This window comes from Canis lupus, chromosome X (genome assembly GCF_003254725.2).
Source record: "Canis lupus dingo isolate Sandy chromosome X, ASM325472v2, whole genome shotgun sequence".
NCBI lineage: Eukaryota > Metazoa > Chordata > Mammalia > Carnivora > Canidae > Canis > Canis lupus.
Genome location: NC_064281.1, coordinates 21,577,721 through 21,594,871, shown reverse-complemented (window position 1 = coordinate 21,594,871; position 17,151 = coordinate 21,577,721). Strand labels below are relative to the sequence as shown.

Genomic DNA, 17,151 nt, shown 5'->3' with positions numbered 1-17,151 from the left:
TAGCTTTTGATTTAAAGTGAAGGATGTAGAAATCTCCCCTTCATTTAAACACTTAGAAGCCATCGTGGGGTTACTAATTGGCCTAATTTCAATATTGTTGTGTTTCAGAATAGAAGAAGGAGAGATGGCGAGAAACTGGTCAGTGGGAGAGTCAGAACACACATAACATTGATTAAGTTTGCCATCTTATGGGTATGATTCTTGGCACCTCAAAACAATTACAGTAGTCACATCAAAGATTATTGATCATATTACCATAACACATATAAGAATCATGAAAAAGTTTGAAATATTGTGAGAATTACCAAAATGTAACACAGAAATATGAAGTGAGGAAATTGTGTTGAAAAAATGGCGCCAATAGTCTTACTTTACCCAGAGTTGCCATAAAACTTCACTTGGTAGAAAACATGATGATCTGAGAATTGCCATAAAATGAGATCTGCCTGTACATCACTTTTCTTTTCTTTTAAGGATTTATTTATGTATTTTTAGAGAGAGAGAGAGAGCGCACAAGCAGGAGGGGCAAGAGGGAGAGGAAAAGAGAACCTCAAGCAGGTTCTGTGCTGAGCACAGAGCCTGATGCGGGGCTCTATCATATGACCCTGAGATCACGACCTGAGCTGAAACCAAGAGTTGGACATTTAATTGGCTGTGCCACACAGGTGCCCCATCTCACATTTCATATTAAAGGCAGGATATTTAAATAGAGCCCTTTTATTATAGAAATTCTCAAATATATACAAGAGTGAACCCAGTTACCTAACATTAATCCACAGCAAGTCTCGATTTTTATAGATAGAATCCTGTTCAGATTAAGGTTTAGGTGTTTGTTTATTGGCAAATACACTCCAGGGGTAAAAATCTGCACTTCCATCAAGATGTGTATGATATCTGTTGTCTCCTTTGTGGTAATATTGGCAGTCATATTCTTTTAATATCCATTAAATCCATTAAAGGTGGCAGGATGGTAATTTTCTTTTCTTTTTTAAAAGATTTTATTTATTTATTCATGAGAGACTCAGAAAGAAAGAGGCAGAGACAGGCAGAAGGAGAAGCAGGCTCCAGGGGAGCCTGATGGTGGGACTCGATCCCGGGACTCCAGAATCATACCCTGAGCCAAAGGCAGGCGCTTAATTGCTAATTGCAGGCGCTGCTAATTGCAGGCGCTGAACCACCCAGGCATCCCAGAATGGTTGTTTTCTAATTCCAAAATTCCTGAGTTTTTTTTATCTGAAATTCTTCTTTAGGTGGGACTTCTATGTCCATCATTTATCTTGAGATATTGGTAATACTTATTTGTAGTGTTAATTTATCATTGCCATATCTCTTCTCCACCTAAATTGGCTCCATGCAGGGAGCTCAATGTGGGACTCAAACCTGGGACTCCAGGATCATGCCCTGGGCCAAAGGCAGGCGCTCAATTGCTCAGCCACCCAGGCGTCTCTGATCACTTAAAAAAAAAAAAAAAAAAAAAAAAAAAAAAAAGTTTTTATTTGTTTATTTGAGAAAGAGAGAAAGAGAGAAAGAAAAAACAGAGGCAGAGGAAGAAGCAAACTCCCTGCTGAGCAGAGAGCCTGATGTGGAGCTCAATCCCAGGACCTGAGCTGAAGGTAGACACATAACTGACTGAGCCATCCATATACCTCTAACTGATCACTTTTGCATTCATCTGAACTGTTTTCTACCTTTGCCTCTTTGTGTTTAGTATGCTGTTCTTTCTCTAGCTTCTTGAATTCTTTGTTTTAAACATGTTTGTAATAAATCTAATTAATGTAATAAATATCCTGGAAGTACCCCCTTGGGTGATTTCACACAGTAGAGTGCTATAAGAGCTTTATATGTAGTGCTTCTATTTTTTACAAGTTGAACATACCTGTCAATGTTTTTGTGATTTTTTGAGTGTGTGTGTGTGTGTGGGTGTGTGTGTGTTTATGCATAGAAGCCTAGGACCAAAACGGTTATTTAGAGGACGTTTCAGGTTTCAGAGTTCATGGGGTATTTTGCTTTATGTTTTACTTCTTAATGACAGAAGGAATTTGAGCAAATTTAACTTAATTAGTAAAAAAGTTGCTTCCCCCGCCCCAGAAGAGGAAGTAAGGTTTCAAATGAGAAAATCAATAAAAATAATTGGCCAACTGCAACATTTAGATTATCCAGGAAAACAAAAACTACTCTAAGTATATAATTCTGAGGGGATGTTTATTTATTCAAAAGCTTTATTTTTTCATGCTCTTTCAGGTTTATAGAAAAATAGGGTGGAAAGTACAGAGCTCCCATATATTCTCTCAGCCCCTTACACAGTTTCTCCTATTATTTACATCTTATTAGTTTAGTGTGCTAGTTATAATTAATAAACCAATATCAATACATTATTAGTAAGTAAAGTAGATAGTATACATTAGGGTTCACTCTTTGTGTTGTATATCTATGGATTTTGACAAATGTATAATCATTATGGTATTATAAAAAGTAGTTCCACAGCACTAAAAATCCCCTGTGCTCCACGAGGCACCATCCCTTCCGTCCCCTGAACCCCTAATCTTCCTACCGTCGCCATAGTTTTACCTTTTCAAGAATGTCATGTGTTTGAAATAATAGGATAAGGAGGAGGGGCAAGATGGCGGAAGAGTAGGGTCCCCAATCACCTGTCTCCACCAAATTACCTAGATAACCTTCAAATCATCCTGAAAATCTACGGATTCGGTCTGAGATTTAAAGAGAGACCAGCTGGAACGCTACAGTGAGAAGAGTTCGCGCTTCTATCAAGGTAGGAAGACGGGGAAAAAGAAATAAAGAAACAAAAGGCCTCCAAGGGGGAGGGGCCCCGCGAGGAGCCGGGCTGAGGCCGGGGCGAGTGTCCCCAGGACAGGAGAGCCCCGTCCCGGAGGAGCAGGAGCTGCACCGACCTTCCCGGGGGAAAGGGGCTCGCGGGGAGTTGGAGCAGGACCCAGGAGGGCGGGGATGCCCTCGGGTTCCCCGGGACAGTAACAGAGCAACTGCGCGCCCAGGAGAGTGCGCCGAGCTCCCTAAGGGCTGCAGCGCGCACGGCGGGACCCGGCGGGACCCGGAGCAGCTCGGAGGGGCTCGGGCGGCGGCTCCGCGGAGGGGGTTGCGCGGCCCGGGAGCAGCTTGGGGGCTCGGGCAGAGGAAGAGGCTCCGTGCGGAGGGGGCTGCGCGGTTCCAGGAGCAGCTCGGAGGGGCTCGGGCGGCAGCTCCGCGGAGGGGGCTGCGCGGCGGCGGCCCGGGAACGCGAATCCACCAGCGCAGGCTCCGGAGCACAGGGCGCCGGGACACAGCCCAGGATCCGGCCTCCCCCCGAGACAGGCAGAGGCCGGGAGGGCCCAGGACAGCAAGGAAGCTCCTGCCCCAGCTGAGCAGATCAGCGGCCCCGCCCCGGAGCCTCCAGGCCCTGCAGACGGAGAGCTCCGGAGTTCCTGCGGGGGCTGAATCCAGGGTCCCAGAGCTGGCCCCGCCCCTGCGGTTGTTCCTCCTGCGGCCTCACGGGGTACACAACCCCCACTGAGCCCTGCACCAGGCAGGGGGCAGAGCAGCTCCCCCAAGTGCTAACACCTGAAAATCAGCACAGCAGGCCCCTCCCCCAGAAGACCAGCTAGACTGACAAGTTCCAGGGGAAGTCAAGGGACTTAAAGTATACAGAATCAGAAGATACTCCCCCGTGGTTTTTTTGTTTTTTGTTTTTTGTTTTTTGTTTTTTTTTTTTTGCTTTTTGATTTCTGTTTGATTCCCCCACCCTTTCTTTCTTTCTTTCTTTTTCTTTCTCTTCTTCTTCTCTTTTTTCTTTTTTCTTCCTTTTTTCTTTTTTCTTTTTCTCTCTTCTTTCCTTCTTTCTCTCTCTTTTTCTCCTTTTCCCAATACAACTTGTTTTTGGCCATTCTGCACTGAGCAAAATGACTAGAAGGAAAACCTCACCTCAAAAGAAAGAATCAGAAACAGTCCTCTTTCCCACACAGTTACAAAATCTGGATTACAATTCAATGTCAGAAAGCCAATTCCGAAGCACTATTATACAGCTACTGGTGGCTCTAGAAAAAAGCCTAAAGGACTCAAGAGACTTCATGACTGCAGAATTTAGATCCAATCAAGCAGAAATTAAAAATCAATTGAATGAGATGCAATCCAAACTAGAAGTCCTAACGACGAGGGTTAACGAGGTGGAAGAACGAGTGAGTGACATAGAAAACAAGTTGATGGCAAAGAGGGAAACTGAGGAAAAAAGAGACAATTAAAAGACCATGAAGACAGACTAAGGGAAATAAACGACAGCCTGATAAAGAAAAACCTGCGTTTAATTGGGGTTCCCGAGGGCGCCGAAAGGGCCAGAGGGCCAGAATATGTATTTGAACAAATCCTAGCTGAAAACTTTCCTAATCTGGGAAGGGAAACAGGCATTCAGATCCAGGAAATAGAGAGATCCCCCCTAAAATCAATAAAAACCGTTCAGCACCTCGACATCTAATAGTGAAGCTTGCAAATTCCAAAGATAAAGAGAAGATCCTTAAAGCAGCAAGAGAAAAGAAATCCCTGACTTTTATGGGGAGGAGTATTAGGGTAACAGCAGACCTCTCCACAGAGACCTGGCAGGCCAGAAAGGGCTGGCAGGATATATTCAGGGTCCTAAATGAGAAGAACATGCAACCAAGAATACTTTATCCAGCAAGGCTCTCATTCAAAAGGGAAGGAGAGATAAAGAGCTTTCAAGACAGGCAGGAACTGAAAGAATATGTGACCTCCAAACCAGCTCTGCAAGAAATTTTAAGGGGGACTCTTAAAATTCCCCTTTAAGAAGAAGTTCAGTGGAACAATCCACAAAAACAAGGACTGAATAGATATCATGATGACACTAAACTCATATCTGTCAATGGTAACTCTGAACGTGAACGGGCTTAATGACCCCATCAAAAGGCGCAGGGTTTCAGACTGGATAAAAAAGCAGGACCCATCTATTTGCTGTCTACAAGAGACTCATTTTAGACAGAAGGACACCTACAACCTGAAAATAAAAGTTTGGAGAACCATTTACCATTCAAATGGTCCTCAAAAGAAAGCAGGGGTAGCCATCCTTATATCAGATAAACTAAATGTTACCCCGAAGACTGTAGTGAGAGATGAAGAGGGACACTGTCTCATACTTAAAGGATCTATCCAACAAGAGGATTTAACAATCCTCAATATGTATGCCCTGAATGTGGGAGCTGCTAAACATTTAAACCAATTAATAACCAAAGTGAAGAAATACTTAGATAATAATACACTTATACTTGGTGACTTCAATCTAGCTCTTTCTATACTCGATAGGTCTTCTAAGCACAACATCTCCAAAGAAACGAGAGCTTTAAATGATACACTGGACCAGATGGATTTCACAGATATCTACAGAACTTTACATCCAAACTCAACTGAATACACATTCTTCTCAAGTGCACATGAAACTTTCTCCAGAATAGACCACATACTGGGTCACAAATCGGGTCTGAACTGATACCAAAAGATTGGGATCGTCCCCTGCATATTCTCAGACCATAATGCCTTGAAATTAGAACTAAATCACAAGAAGTTTGGAAGGACCTCAAACACGTGGAGGTTAAGGACCATCCTGCTAAAAGATGAAAGGGTCAACCAGGAAATTAAGGAAGAATTAAAAAGATTCATGGAAACTAATGAGAATGAAGATACAACCATTCAAAATCTTTGGGATGCAGCAAAAGCAGTCCTGAGGGGGAAATACATCGCAATACAAGCATCCATTCAAAAACTGGAAAGAACTCAAATACAAAAGCTAACCTTACACATAAAGGAGCTAGAGAAAAAACAGCAGATGGACCCTACGCCCAGCAGAAGAAGAGAGTTAATTAAAATTCTAGCAGAACTCAACGAAATCGAGACCAGAAGAACTGTGGAACAGATCAACAGAACCAGGAGTTGGTTCTTTGAAAGAATCAATAAGATAGATAAACCATTAGCCAACCTTATTAAAAAGAAGAGAGAGAAGACTCAAATGAATAAAATCATGAATGAGAAAGGAGAGATCACTACCAACACCAAGGAAATACAAACGATTTTAAAAACATATTATGAACAGTTATACGCCAATAAATTAAGCAATCTAGAAGAAATGGACGCATTCCTGGAAAGCCAAACTACCAAAACTGGAACAGGAAGAAATAGAAAACCTGAACAGGCCAATAACCAGGGAGGAAATGGAAGCAGTCAACAAAAACCTCCCAAGACACAAGAGTCCAGGGCCAGATGGCTTCCCAGGGGAATTCTATCAAACGTTTAAAGAAGAAACCATACCTATTCTACTAAAGCTGTTTGGAAAGATAGAAAGAGTTGGAGTACTTCCAAATTCGTTCTATGAGGCCAGCATCACCTTAATTCCAAAACCAGACAAAGACCCCACCAAAAAGGAGAATTACAGACCAATATCCCTGATGAGCATGGATGCAAAAATTCTCAACAAGATACTAGCCAATAGGATCCAACAGCACATTAAGAAAATTATTCACCATGACCAAGTAGGATTTATCCCCGGGACACAAGGCTGGTTCAACACTAGTAAAACAATCAATGTGATTCATCATATCAGCAAGAGAAAAACCAAGAACCATATGATCCTCTCATTAGATGCAGAGAAAGCATTTGACAAAATACAACATCCATTCCTGATCAAAACTCTTCAGAGTGTAGGGATAGAGGGAACTTTCCTCGACATCTTAAAAGCCATCTATGAAAAGCCCACAGCAAATATCACTCTCAATGGGGAAGCACTGGGAGCCTTTCCCCTAAGATCAGGAACAAGACAGGGATGTCCACTCTCACCACTGCTATTCAACATAGTGTTGGAGGTCCTAGCCTCAGCAATCAGACAACAAAAAGACATTAAAGGCATTCAAATTGGCAAAGAAGAAGTCAAACTCTCCCTCTTCGCCGATGACATGATACTCTACATAGAAAACCCAAAAGCCTCCACCCCAAGATTGCTAGAACTCATACAGCAATTCGGTATCGTGGCAGGATACAAAATCAATGCTCAGAAATCAATGGCATTTCTATACACTAACAATGAGACTGAAGAAAGAGAAATGAAGGAGTCAATCCCATTTACAATTGCACCCAAAAGCATAAGATACCTAGGAATAAACCTAACCGAAGAGGTAAAGGATCTATACCCTAAAAACTATAGAACACTTCTGAAAGAAATTGAGGAAGACACAAAGAGATGGAAAAGTATTCCATGCTCATGGATTGGCAGAATTAATATTGTGAAAATGTCAATGTTACCCAGGGCAATTTACACGTTTAATGCAATCCCTATCAAAATACCATGGACTTTCCTCAGAGAGTTAGAACAAATTATTTTAAGATTTGTGTGGAATCAGAAAAGACCCCGAATAGCCAGGGGAATATTACAAAAGAAAACCATAGCTGGGGGCATCACAATGCCAGATTTCAGGTTGTACTACAAAGCTGTGGTCATCAAGACAGTGTGGTACTGGCACAAAAACAGACACATAGATCAATGGAACAGAATAAAGAACCCAGAAGTGGACCCCGAACTTTATGGTCAACTAATATTCGATAAAGGAGGAAAGACTATCCATTGGAAGAAAGACAGTCTCTTCAATAAATGGTGCTGGGAAAATTGGACATCCACATGCAGAAGAATGAAACTAGACCACTCTCTTACACCATACACAGAGATAAACTCAAAATGGATGAAAGATCTAAATGTGAGACAAGATTCCATCAAAATCCTAGAGGAGAACACAGGCAACACCCTTTTTGAACTGGGCCACAGTAACTTCTTGCAAGATACATCCACGAAGGCAAAAGAAACAAAAGCAAAAATGAACTATTGGGACTTCATCAAGATAAGAAGCTTTTACACAGCAAAGGATACAGTCAACAAAACTAAAAGACAACCTACAGAATGGGAGAAGATATTTGCAAATGACCTATCAGATAAAGGGCTAGTTTCCAAAATCTATAAAGGACTTATTAAACTTAATCCCAAAGAAACAAACAATCCAATCATGAAATGGGAAAAAGACATGAGCAGAAATCTCACAGAGGAAGACATAGACATGGCCAACATGCACATGAGAAAATGCTCTGCATCACTTGCCATCAGGGAAATGCAAATCAAAACCACAATGAGATACCACCTCACACCAGTGGGAATGGGGAGAATTAACAAAGCAGGAAACCACAAATGTTGGAGAGGATGCGGAGAAAAGGGAACCCTCTTACATTGTTGGTGGGAATGTGAACTGGTGCAGCCACTCTGGAAAACTGTGTGGAGGTTCCTCAAACAGTTAAAAATAGACCTGCCCTACTACCCAGCAATTGCACTGTTGGGGATTTACCCCAAAGATACAGATGCAATGAAACGCCGGGACACCTGCACCCCGATGTTTCTAGCAGCAATGTCCACAATAGCCAAACTGTGGAAGGAGTCTCGGTGTCCATCGAAAGATGAATGGATAAAGAAGATGTGGTTTATGTATACAATGGAATATTACTCAGCCACTAGAAACGACAAATACCCACCATTTGCTTCAACGTGGATGGAACTAGAGGGTATTATGCTGAGTGAAGTAAGTCAATCGGAGAAGGACAAACAGTGTATGTTCTCATTCATTTGGGGTATATAAATAATAGTGAAAGGGAATATAAGGGAAGGGAGAAGAAATGTGTGGGAAATATCAGAAAGGGAGACAGAACGTAAAGACTGCTAACTCTGGGAAACGAACTAGGGGTGGTGGAAGGGGAGGAGGGCAGGGGGTGGGGGTGAATGGGTGACGGGCACTGAGGGGGACACTTGACAGGATGAGCACCGGGTGTTATTCTGTATGTTGGTAAATTGAACACCAATAAAAAATTATTTAAAAAATGAAGTAATAGGATATGTGATTTTTTCATACATGCTACTGCATTTAGCGTTCTCTGTGTCTTTTCATAGCTTGAAAGTTCATTTCCTTGTATCATTGGACAATATTCTATTGTCTGGGTATACCACAACTTGTTTATCCATTCACCTGTTGAAAGACATCTTGGTTCCTTTCATCCTTAGGAATAATGCTGCTATAAACATTTGTGTGCATATTTTTGTATGAACATAATTTTTCAACTAATGGGGGTAAATAGGAGTTCATTTGCTGGATTGTAAGATAGGAGTATGTTTACTTTTGTAGGATTCTGTTAAACTGTCTTTCCATGTGGCCATACCATTTTGTATTCCCACCAGGACTGAATGAGAGTTCCTATTGCTCTGCATCCTTTCCAGTGTTTGGGTTTGTCTGTGTTTTAGATTTTAGATTCTAACAAGTATGTAGTGGTATCTCTTTGTTTTAATTTGTAATTCCAAATGAGATATAGTGTTGAGCCTCTTTTTATGTAGAAGTATGTCGTTTAATCTCAATGTATTTTAGATTTTTATGCTATATTTTGGCTGTTTATTTGTAGTTGAATTCCACTGTGGCCCAGAGTATGCTTGTATGATTTCTGTTCTTTAAATTATATGGTGTTTCACTCATTTCACTAATTTTTATATTCCCCTAATGAATGAGACCATATAATGTTTGTCCTTTTCTGATTGACTTATTTCACTCAGCATAATACCCTCCAGGTCCATCTACATCGAATCAAATGGTGGGTATTTGTCGTTTCTAATGGCTGAGGAATATTCCATTGTATACAGAGACTACACTTTCTTTATCCATTCTTCTTTCGATGGACACCGAGGCTTCTTCCACAGTTTGGCTATTGTGGACATTGCTGCTATAAACATTGGGGTGCAGGTGTCCTGGTGTTTCACTGCATCTTTATCTTTGGGGTAAATCCCCAGCAGTGCAATTGCTGGGTCGTAGGGCAGGTCTGTTTTTAACTCTTTGAGGAACCTCCACAGTTTTCCAGAGTGGCTCCACCAGTTCACATTCCCACCAACAGTGCAGGAGGGTTCCCCTTTCTCCACATCCTCTCCAACATTTGTTGTTTCCTGCCTTGTTAATTTTCCCCATTCTCACTGGTGTGAGGTGGTATCTCATTGTGGTTTTGATTTGTATTTCCCTGATGGCAAGTGATGTGGAACATTTTCTCATGTGCTTGTTGACCATGTCTATGTCTTCCTCTGTGAAATTTCTGCTCATGTCTTTTTCCCATTTCATGATTAGATTGTTTGTTTCTTTGCTGTTGAGTTTAATAAGTTCTGTATAGATCTTGGAAACTAGCCCTTTATCTGATAGGTCATTTGCAAATATCTTCTCCCATTCTGTAGGTTGTCTTTTAGTTTTGTTGGCTGTTTCTTTTGCTGTGCAAAAGCTTATTATCTTGATGAAGTCCCAATAGTTCATTTTTGCTTTTGTTTCTCTTGCCTTCATGGATGTATCTTGCAAGAAGTTACTGTGGCCCAGTTCAAAAAGGGTGTTGCCTGTGTTCTCCTCTAGGATTTTGATGGAATCTTGTCTCACATTTAGATCTTTCATCCATTTTGAATTTATCTTTGTGTATGGTGTAAGAGAATGGTCTAGTTTCATTCTTCTGCATGTGGATGTCCAATTTTCCCAGCGCCATTTATTGAAGAGACTGTCTTTTTTTCCAGTGGATAGTCTTCCGTGCTTTGTCAAATATTAGTTGACCATAAAGTTGAGAGTCCACTTCTGGATTCTCTATTCTGTTCCATTGATCTATGTGTCTGTTTTTGTGCCAGTACCACACTGTCTTGATGACCACAGCTTTGTAGTACAACCTGAAATCTGGCATTGTGATGCCCCCAGCTATGGTTTTCTTTTTTAATATTCCCCTGGCTATTCGGGGTCTTTTCTGATTCCACACAAATCTTAGGACGATTTGTTCCAATGAGTGAAAATATCAGTGAGGGTGACAAAACATGAGAGACACCTAACTCTGGGAAATGAAGAAGGGATAGTGGAAGGGGAGGTGGGTGGGGGGTTGGGGTGACTGGGTGATGGGCACTGAGGGGGGCACTTGGCAGGATGAGCACTGGGTGTTATGCTATATGTTGCCAAATTGAACTCCAATAAAAAAATTTTTTAAAAAGGGGAAAAATTATATGGTGTTTTATAGCACAGAATGTGGTCTATCTGGATGTATATTCCACGTGAACTTGGGAAAAAAAGTGTGTTTTCTCCTGTTGTTGAGTCTTCTAAAAATGTCAGGTAGACTTCCTTTACTGATGGTGATATCCACTTTAATTATCCTATTAATAGTTTCTGACTGCTGCATTTGTTGGTTACTTAGAGAGGTGTGCTGAAGTCTCTTCATTATGATTGTGAATTTATCTCATCAGTGTTTCCCTCATACATTTGGACACTGTGTTTTTTGGTGCATATGCATTAAGGATGGTAATATATCTTGGAGACGTGACCCCTTTATGATTATGTGATACCTCTCTTTATCTCTAGTAATTTTCCTTGATCTGAATTGTGCTTTGTCTGAAAGAAAAATAGTTGGTCCAACTTTCCTTTAGTTTGTATTAGAGTGGTATGTCTTTTCCAATCTCTTTAGTTTCTTTAATCTTTGGGTATCTTTACGTTTGAGGTGGATTTCTTGTAGACAATGTATGATGTGGTCTTGTTTGTTTGTTTTTTTACCTCCTCTGAGAACTTGTATTCTTCTAAGTGGTATATTTAGACCACTGACTTTTTAAAAGATTTTTTAAATTTATTTGATAGATTGAGCACACAATGGGAGAGGGAGAGGAAGGAGCAGTCTCCCTGCTGGGCGGGGAACCAATGCAAGGCTCAATCCCAGGACCCTGAGATCATGACATGGTTCTGAAGGCAGATGCTTAACCATTTAACCCACTGAGCCACACAGGCACTCCTAGACCACTGAGTTTTAAAGTAATTATCACCATAGCTGGATTTATATTTACCATAGTATTTTGTTCCTGTTGTTTATTTGTTACTCTTGTTCTTTGTTTCTTGTCTCTCACCCTTTTTCTACCTACTCTGGCTTTTTTTAAAGATCTTTTATTTATTTATTTGAGATACAGAGAGAGAGAGAGAGCACAACCAAGGGAAGTGGCAGAGGGAGAAGGAGAAGCCTGAACCTCCCTCAGCAGGGAGCCTGACACGGGGTTCAATCCCAGGACCCTGAGGTCGTGACCTGAGCTGAAGGTAGATGCTTCACCGACTGAGCCAGGCACCCCCCTTCTCTGGCTTTAATTTAGAACTTTATGATTCCATTTTTTCTCCTCTTGAGCATAGCAATTTGTTTTGTTTTGTTTTGTTTTTGTGTTTTTTTAGTGGATGCTCTAACTTTTGGAATACCCATAATATACAAAATTATAATTTTGGAATTCACATTTATAATCCAAGTCCACTTTTGAATCATGCACTACAAATTCACAGGTAGTGCCACTTCCTCCCTCCTATTTCTTATAACATTGTTGTCATCCATTTTACTTTCTCATAAGGCATAATTACTGAATGGATTGTTTTCTGTTCTTATTTTGGACTGTTATCTGTTAGCTCAAATAAAGAAAAATACTATTTTGCCTTCATTTATTCCTTTCCTGACATTCTTCTCTTCTTTATATAGGTCGGAGTTTCTGACCTATATATTACTTTTCTTCTCCTTGAAAAACTAATTTTAACATTTTTTGCAAGGGATGTCTACTGGTACCAGATTTCCTCAGTTCGTGTTTGTCTGTGAACATCTTTTATTCTCTTTCACTTCAGAGGAGAATTTTACTCAGTATAGAATTCTAGGTTGGTAGGGAATTTTTTTTCCAACTTTTTAAAGCTTTAATTCAACTATCTTCTTGCTTTCATGGTTTGTGAAGGGAAGGCCAATGTAATTCTTATCCTTGTGTCTCTTTACACAAAGTGCCATTTTCTCTGGCTTTTTTTTCCCCAAGAATTTCTCCTTTTTGTTGGTTTTCTACAGTTTGCATATGCTATGTCTAGTTGTAGTTTTTGTTGTTCATGCTGTTTGGCATTCTTGGAGCTTCTTGGATCTGTGGTTTAGCATCTGTTAATTTTGGAAAATTCTCAGTAATTTTTACTTCATATGTTTGTTCAGTTTCTTGCTTCCTTTCTCCTTCTTTTAGTATTCCCATTACACAAATGTTGTATCTTTTGCCATTGTCCCACAATTTTTGGCTCTTCTCTTCCTTTTTTTTTTTTTTTTTTTTTTTTTTTTTTTTTTTGTTCTTTTTTCTCTTTGCATTTCACCTGGAAGTTTCTGTTGTCATGTTTTCAAGTTTACTGATTTTATTCCTCAGCCATGTCCAGCCTATTGATGAAACCCATAAAAGACTTTCTTCATTTCTTTTGTAATGTTTTTGATTTCTAGCATTGGCTTAAAATTCTTTCTTAGAGCTTAATGTAAGCTCTCTTACATTACCCCCTATTTATTCTTGCACAGTTTGCCTTTTGCCCACAGCATATTAATCATAGTTATTTTAAATTCCTGATATGATAATCCCGAAATGTCTGCCATATCTGATTCTGGATCTGATGTTTGCTTTCCCTCTTCAAACTATGTGTTTTGTCTTTTCATATACCTTATAATTGTTGTTGTTGTTGAAAGCTAGGTATAATGTATTGGGTGAAAGATTTTATGATTTTTCTGGCCTGGAGTCAGGTAGTGTTTATTGTTTGCTATAGCTGCAATTGTCAGAGACTCAATTTTTTCTGGTGTCCTTCTTTTCATCTTCTCTGTTTTTCTTACATAAGGTCCGAGATGCATAGTTCTTTCTGTTGCAACCCCTTGTTATTATACAGGAGCCCTGTTGATATGGTAATAAGGTATGGGACATGAGGGAGTGTTCCATAATCTGATGATTCGGTCTTAGTTTTGTAGTAAGCCTATGCGCCCGGGCTCTGACATCACAAGTACTTTTAAGTTTTTTTCACTCCTTAGGGAAAACACGAAGTAAAGAGGGCCTGTTTTGGCATATTTCCCTTCTTCCTCTTGGAAGGCTAGAGGGGGCTAAAGTTGGCATTTCTTCTCCCTCAGATGGCTTAGGCTCTGATAAAACCCTAGTCAGTTAGGCTCTGATAAACAGCTGCTCTGTAGGCAAGCCTTGTTATGAAAAACAGATTGCTTTGGCATTTTTCAATACCTTTCCCCTGCTAAAGATACAATGGCATTTTTATCTGGCTTTTATTGTCACTATAAGAACCTGGTAGGGCTCCTGGAAGTAAAACTTAGAAAAGTTTAGAGGCCCCTATTAGAGTAGAACTACGTAGAATTTTTAACTTGAAGTTACTCTATAGTGAGTGTCCAGCAATTTGTGAAATACACTTCAAGTTTTCCAATCCTAGTACCAGCTCCAGCACTGATTTCTGCTCCTGGACTTATGATCCAATGAGCTGTGATTCTCTATTTCAACCAGTTTCTTTCTCTATTTGGGGGGGGGGGGGGGAGAAGCAGTTAACCTTGTGACCTCATTTCTCTGATGGATATAAGAAGAATTGCCAATTTGCAGTTTGTTCCAATGTTTTCTCGCTGGGAGAATGGGAGTGACAAAGTAAGTTCCTTACATGTTAGACTGGAAACTGGAAGTGAGCAGGAAAAATCCACTCTCAAGCTCGTTTTGTTTGCCAGAATTAATTTCCTTTTGTCTATAGGACTGAGGGTTTTTTTTTTTTTCTGACTGTTATTTACAGATTAACCTCAGTACCTAAAGCTAGCCTGCAATTTTATGCCACTTTGCCCACTCCGTAGGCCATTCAAAACATGGCAGATTTCCTCTTCAAAACAAGCAAGATATCAAGAGTCTGATAGCAATATAGTGTCTTATATAATGTCTGTAATCAGAGGAATGTTGTGTTGTCTTACCTTTAACATGTAATATAATTATTGGAGTGACATCCCAACACTCTTGTCATAATCGTTTCCTTAGAATCCAGCTATAGGCCCTACCTACACTTGAGGGTAGAAGGGCGCAAAGGTATGATCTCCGAATGCTGGGGAATCATGGGCCCCCATACAGTTCTGTCTCTTGGCCCCATTGTTTCATGTCCCTGTCCCTACCTGATACAAAATTCATTTCCCCCATCTAAGATCCTTAGAAGTCTGATCTAAGTACAACATGACCTCAAAATTCAAATCTTAACATTTCAATGAGGTCCACCTACCAATGATTAGACTCCTGGATGTGGTTGTTAGGTATACTGATTGGATATATTACATCTTTATGTGTGGATCTATGAAACACATTATTCTTACTTTTTTAATGAGAGGCAGACTTTTTGTAGTTGAGAATGTTGATAATTACTTTGCAAATGGTTCAAGTGCAGAGGGACAGGTACCCATAACATGGACCTTGTCTGCTCCAGTAGAAACCTTCTCCCTAGTTTATTTGGGACTCGTGTATCACTGCTAGGAGCCACTTTGCATTACAGGCTTTAGTCTTTCAACTCTGAGACACACCATTAGAGGTTTGGACAGCAGCTCACCCCTTCCACAGCCTTACCTTTCAGACCACAGGGTGAAACTTGAACTTCAGTACCTCTGAAGAACTGCAGTTACCAAAATCCCGAACAGACTTGTCTCAGGATGTTTACACTTGATTGCTCTTGCTTAGATTCACTTCTGTTTTCTTCTTTTAAATTATCCCTATGCACTGCCATAATACCCCACCAACTTCCAACTGTTCCCTGTCGCAGAAATCCTAGAATTCCCTGAAATAGTATGGTATTTCCAAAAAGCAGATATTCCATTAATGTTTAGGGCATGAATGAGCCAATGAACATAATATCTAATTTATTAAAATTTAATTTCTCCTACACTTTTTTAAAAGATTTATTTATTTATTTATGATACACACACACACACACACAGAGAGAGAGAGAGAGAGAGAGAGAGGCAGAGACACAGGCAGAGGGAGAAGCAGGCTCCATTCCGGGAGCCCGACGCGTGACTCGATCCTGGGACTCCAGGATCGCGCCCTGGGCCAAAGGCAGGAGCCAAACCGCTGAGCCACCCAGGGATCCCCTCTCCTACACTTTTGAATAAGCTAAGTAAATCTCTGTGTGTGTGTGTGTGTGTGTGTGTGTGTGTGTGTGTGTTTAAATCTTTCAGAGCAACAAAACTGAATGTTTAGGGAATTCAAGAGTTGAGCATTTGTTTTTCACTTTATCACTGTTTCTTGAGCACAATTTTACTGTTGAATCCATTCATATTTCTGAAGAAGCAATTACTCAATTGCCACATTATTCTGTTTTAGATCACAAAATAAGATGGAAATTTTTCCAGTTGGTTTTACAAAACAGCATAGCTTCTACTCCTAAACTTGATGCAAAACAATAAATGTATAATCAAAGTGGTGATTCATAAGCTTACATTCCAAAGCTATTTAAGTTTTCTATTTAAAGGAACAACATTTAGAAACTAAGTGGAAAGAAAGAAGGAAAGAAAGGAAGGAAGGAAGAGTGGAATGAAGGAAGACAAATCTCCAAGTTACCCTGTAAAACAGGAATAGGATGATGGTATATAATGTGTTCCCTCTTGCCCCACAGCAGCCCTTCACTACTTATAAGGTTAATAGACTTATTCAACCAGAAAGTAAGGAACCTACCTGCCTAAGACTTCACTGGAGGCAATAAAACTGCTGGATATGATCCTGGACCATGCCCAAGCCATAGCAGTAGCGTCAGCAACTCTGGTTCGGACTCTCCCTCCCTTTCTCATCTCACAAAGACTTCATATTGGCATAGGCAGAAATGGGGCCATATCATTGACCTTGGTCAGAAATTTCAGGACTTTCATCTTGTTGGCTTCTTTGAGCTGTTGGACCCCACAGGAGTTCGTAGCATGTAGGATCACTATTGGGAACTCACTTGATACTCCAAGTACTTTTTCTGTACCAAATCTCTGGTAATGAGCTTTCTGGCCTCTCCACAGATGAAGGGCTTTCTACCAGCATATATCTACATCATATTCAGGAATTCTCAGATATCATCTTCAGTGGTGCAATTGCCCTTCACAAAGGTCATGCCCGGGAAGGTCATCAGACCAGTTTTTTGCAACCACTGGCAACACTCTAACTCCCATCATGGGTGAAATCCATTTTGCTAACAAGGACAGTGTTTAGTTGTGTCAAAATCCTTCAAGTCAAGGGCAAAGACCAGCTCCACATGTTAGAGGCTTTCC

At 40.5% G+C, this 17,151-nt stretch overlaps 1 protein-coding gene across 1 annotated transcript in view; it reads left to right on the top strand.

Annotated features, from left to right (window-relative positions):
* LOC125754713 (translation initiation factor IF-2-like) overlaps positions 1-17,151 on the top strand; it is a 40,910-nt gene that overhangs the window by 8,041 nt on the left and 15,718 nt on the right. The window contains exon 3 of the mRNA XM_049107818.1: positions 2,671-2,770. The gene's annotated coding sequence lies outside the window, so the exon portion shown is untranslated. The remainder of the gene's footprint in view (positions 1-2,670; positions 2,771-17,151) is intronic.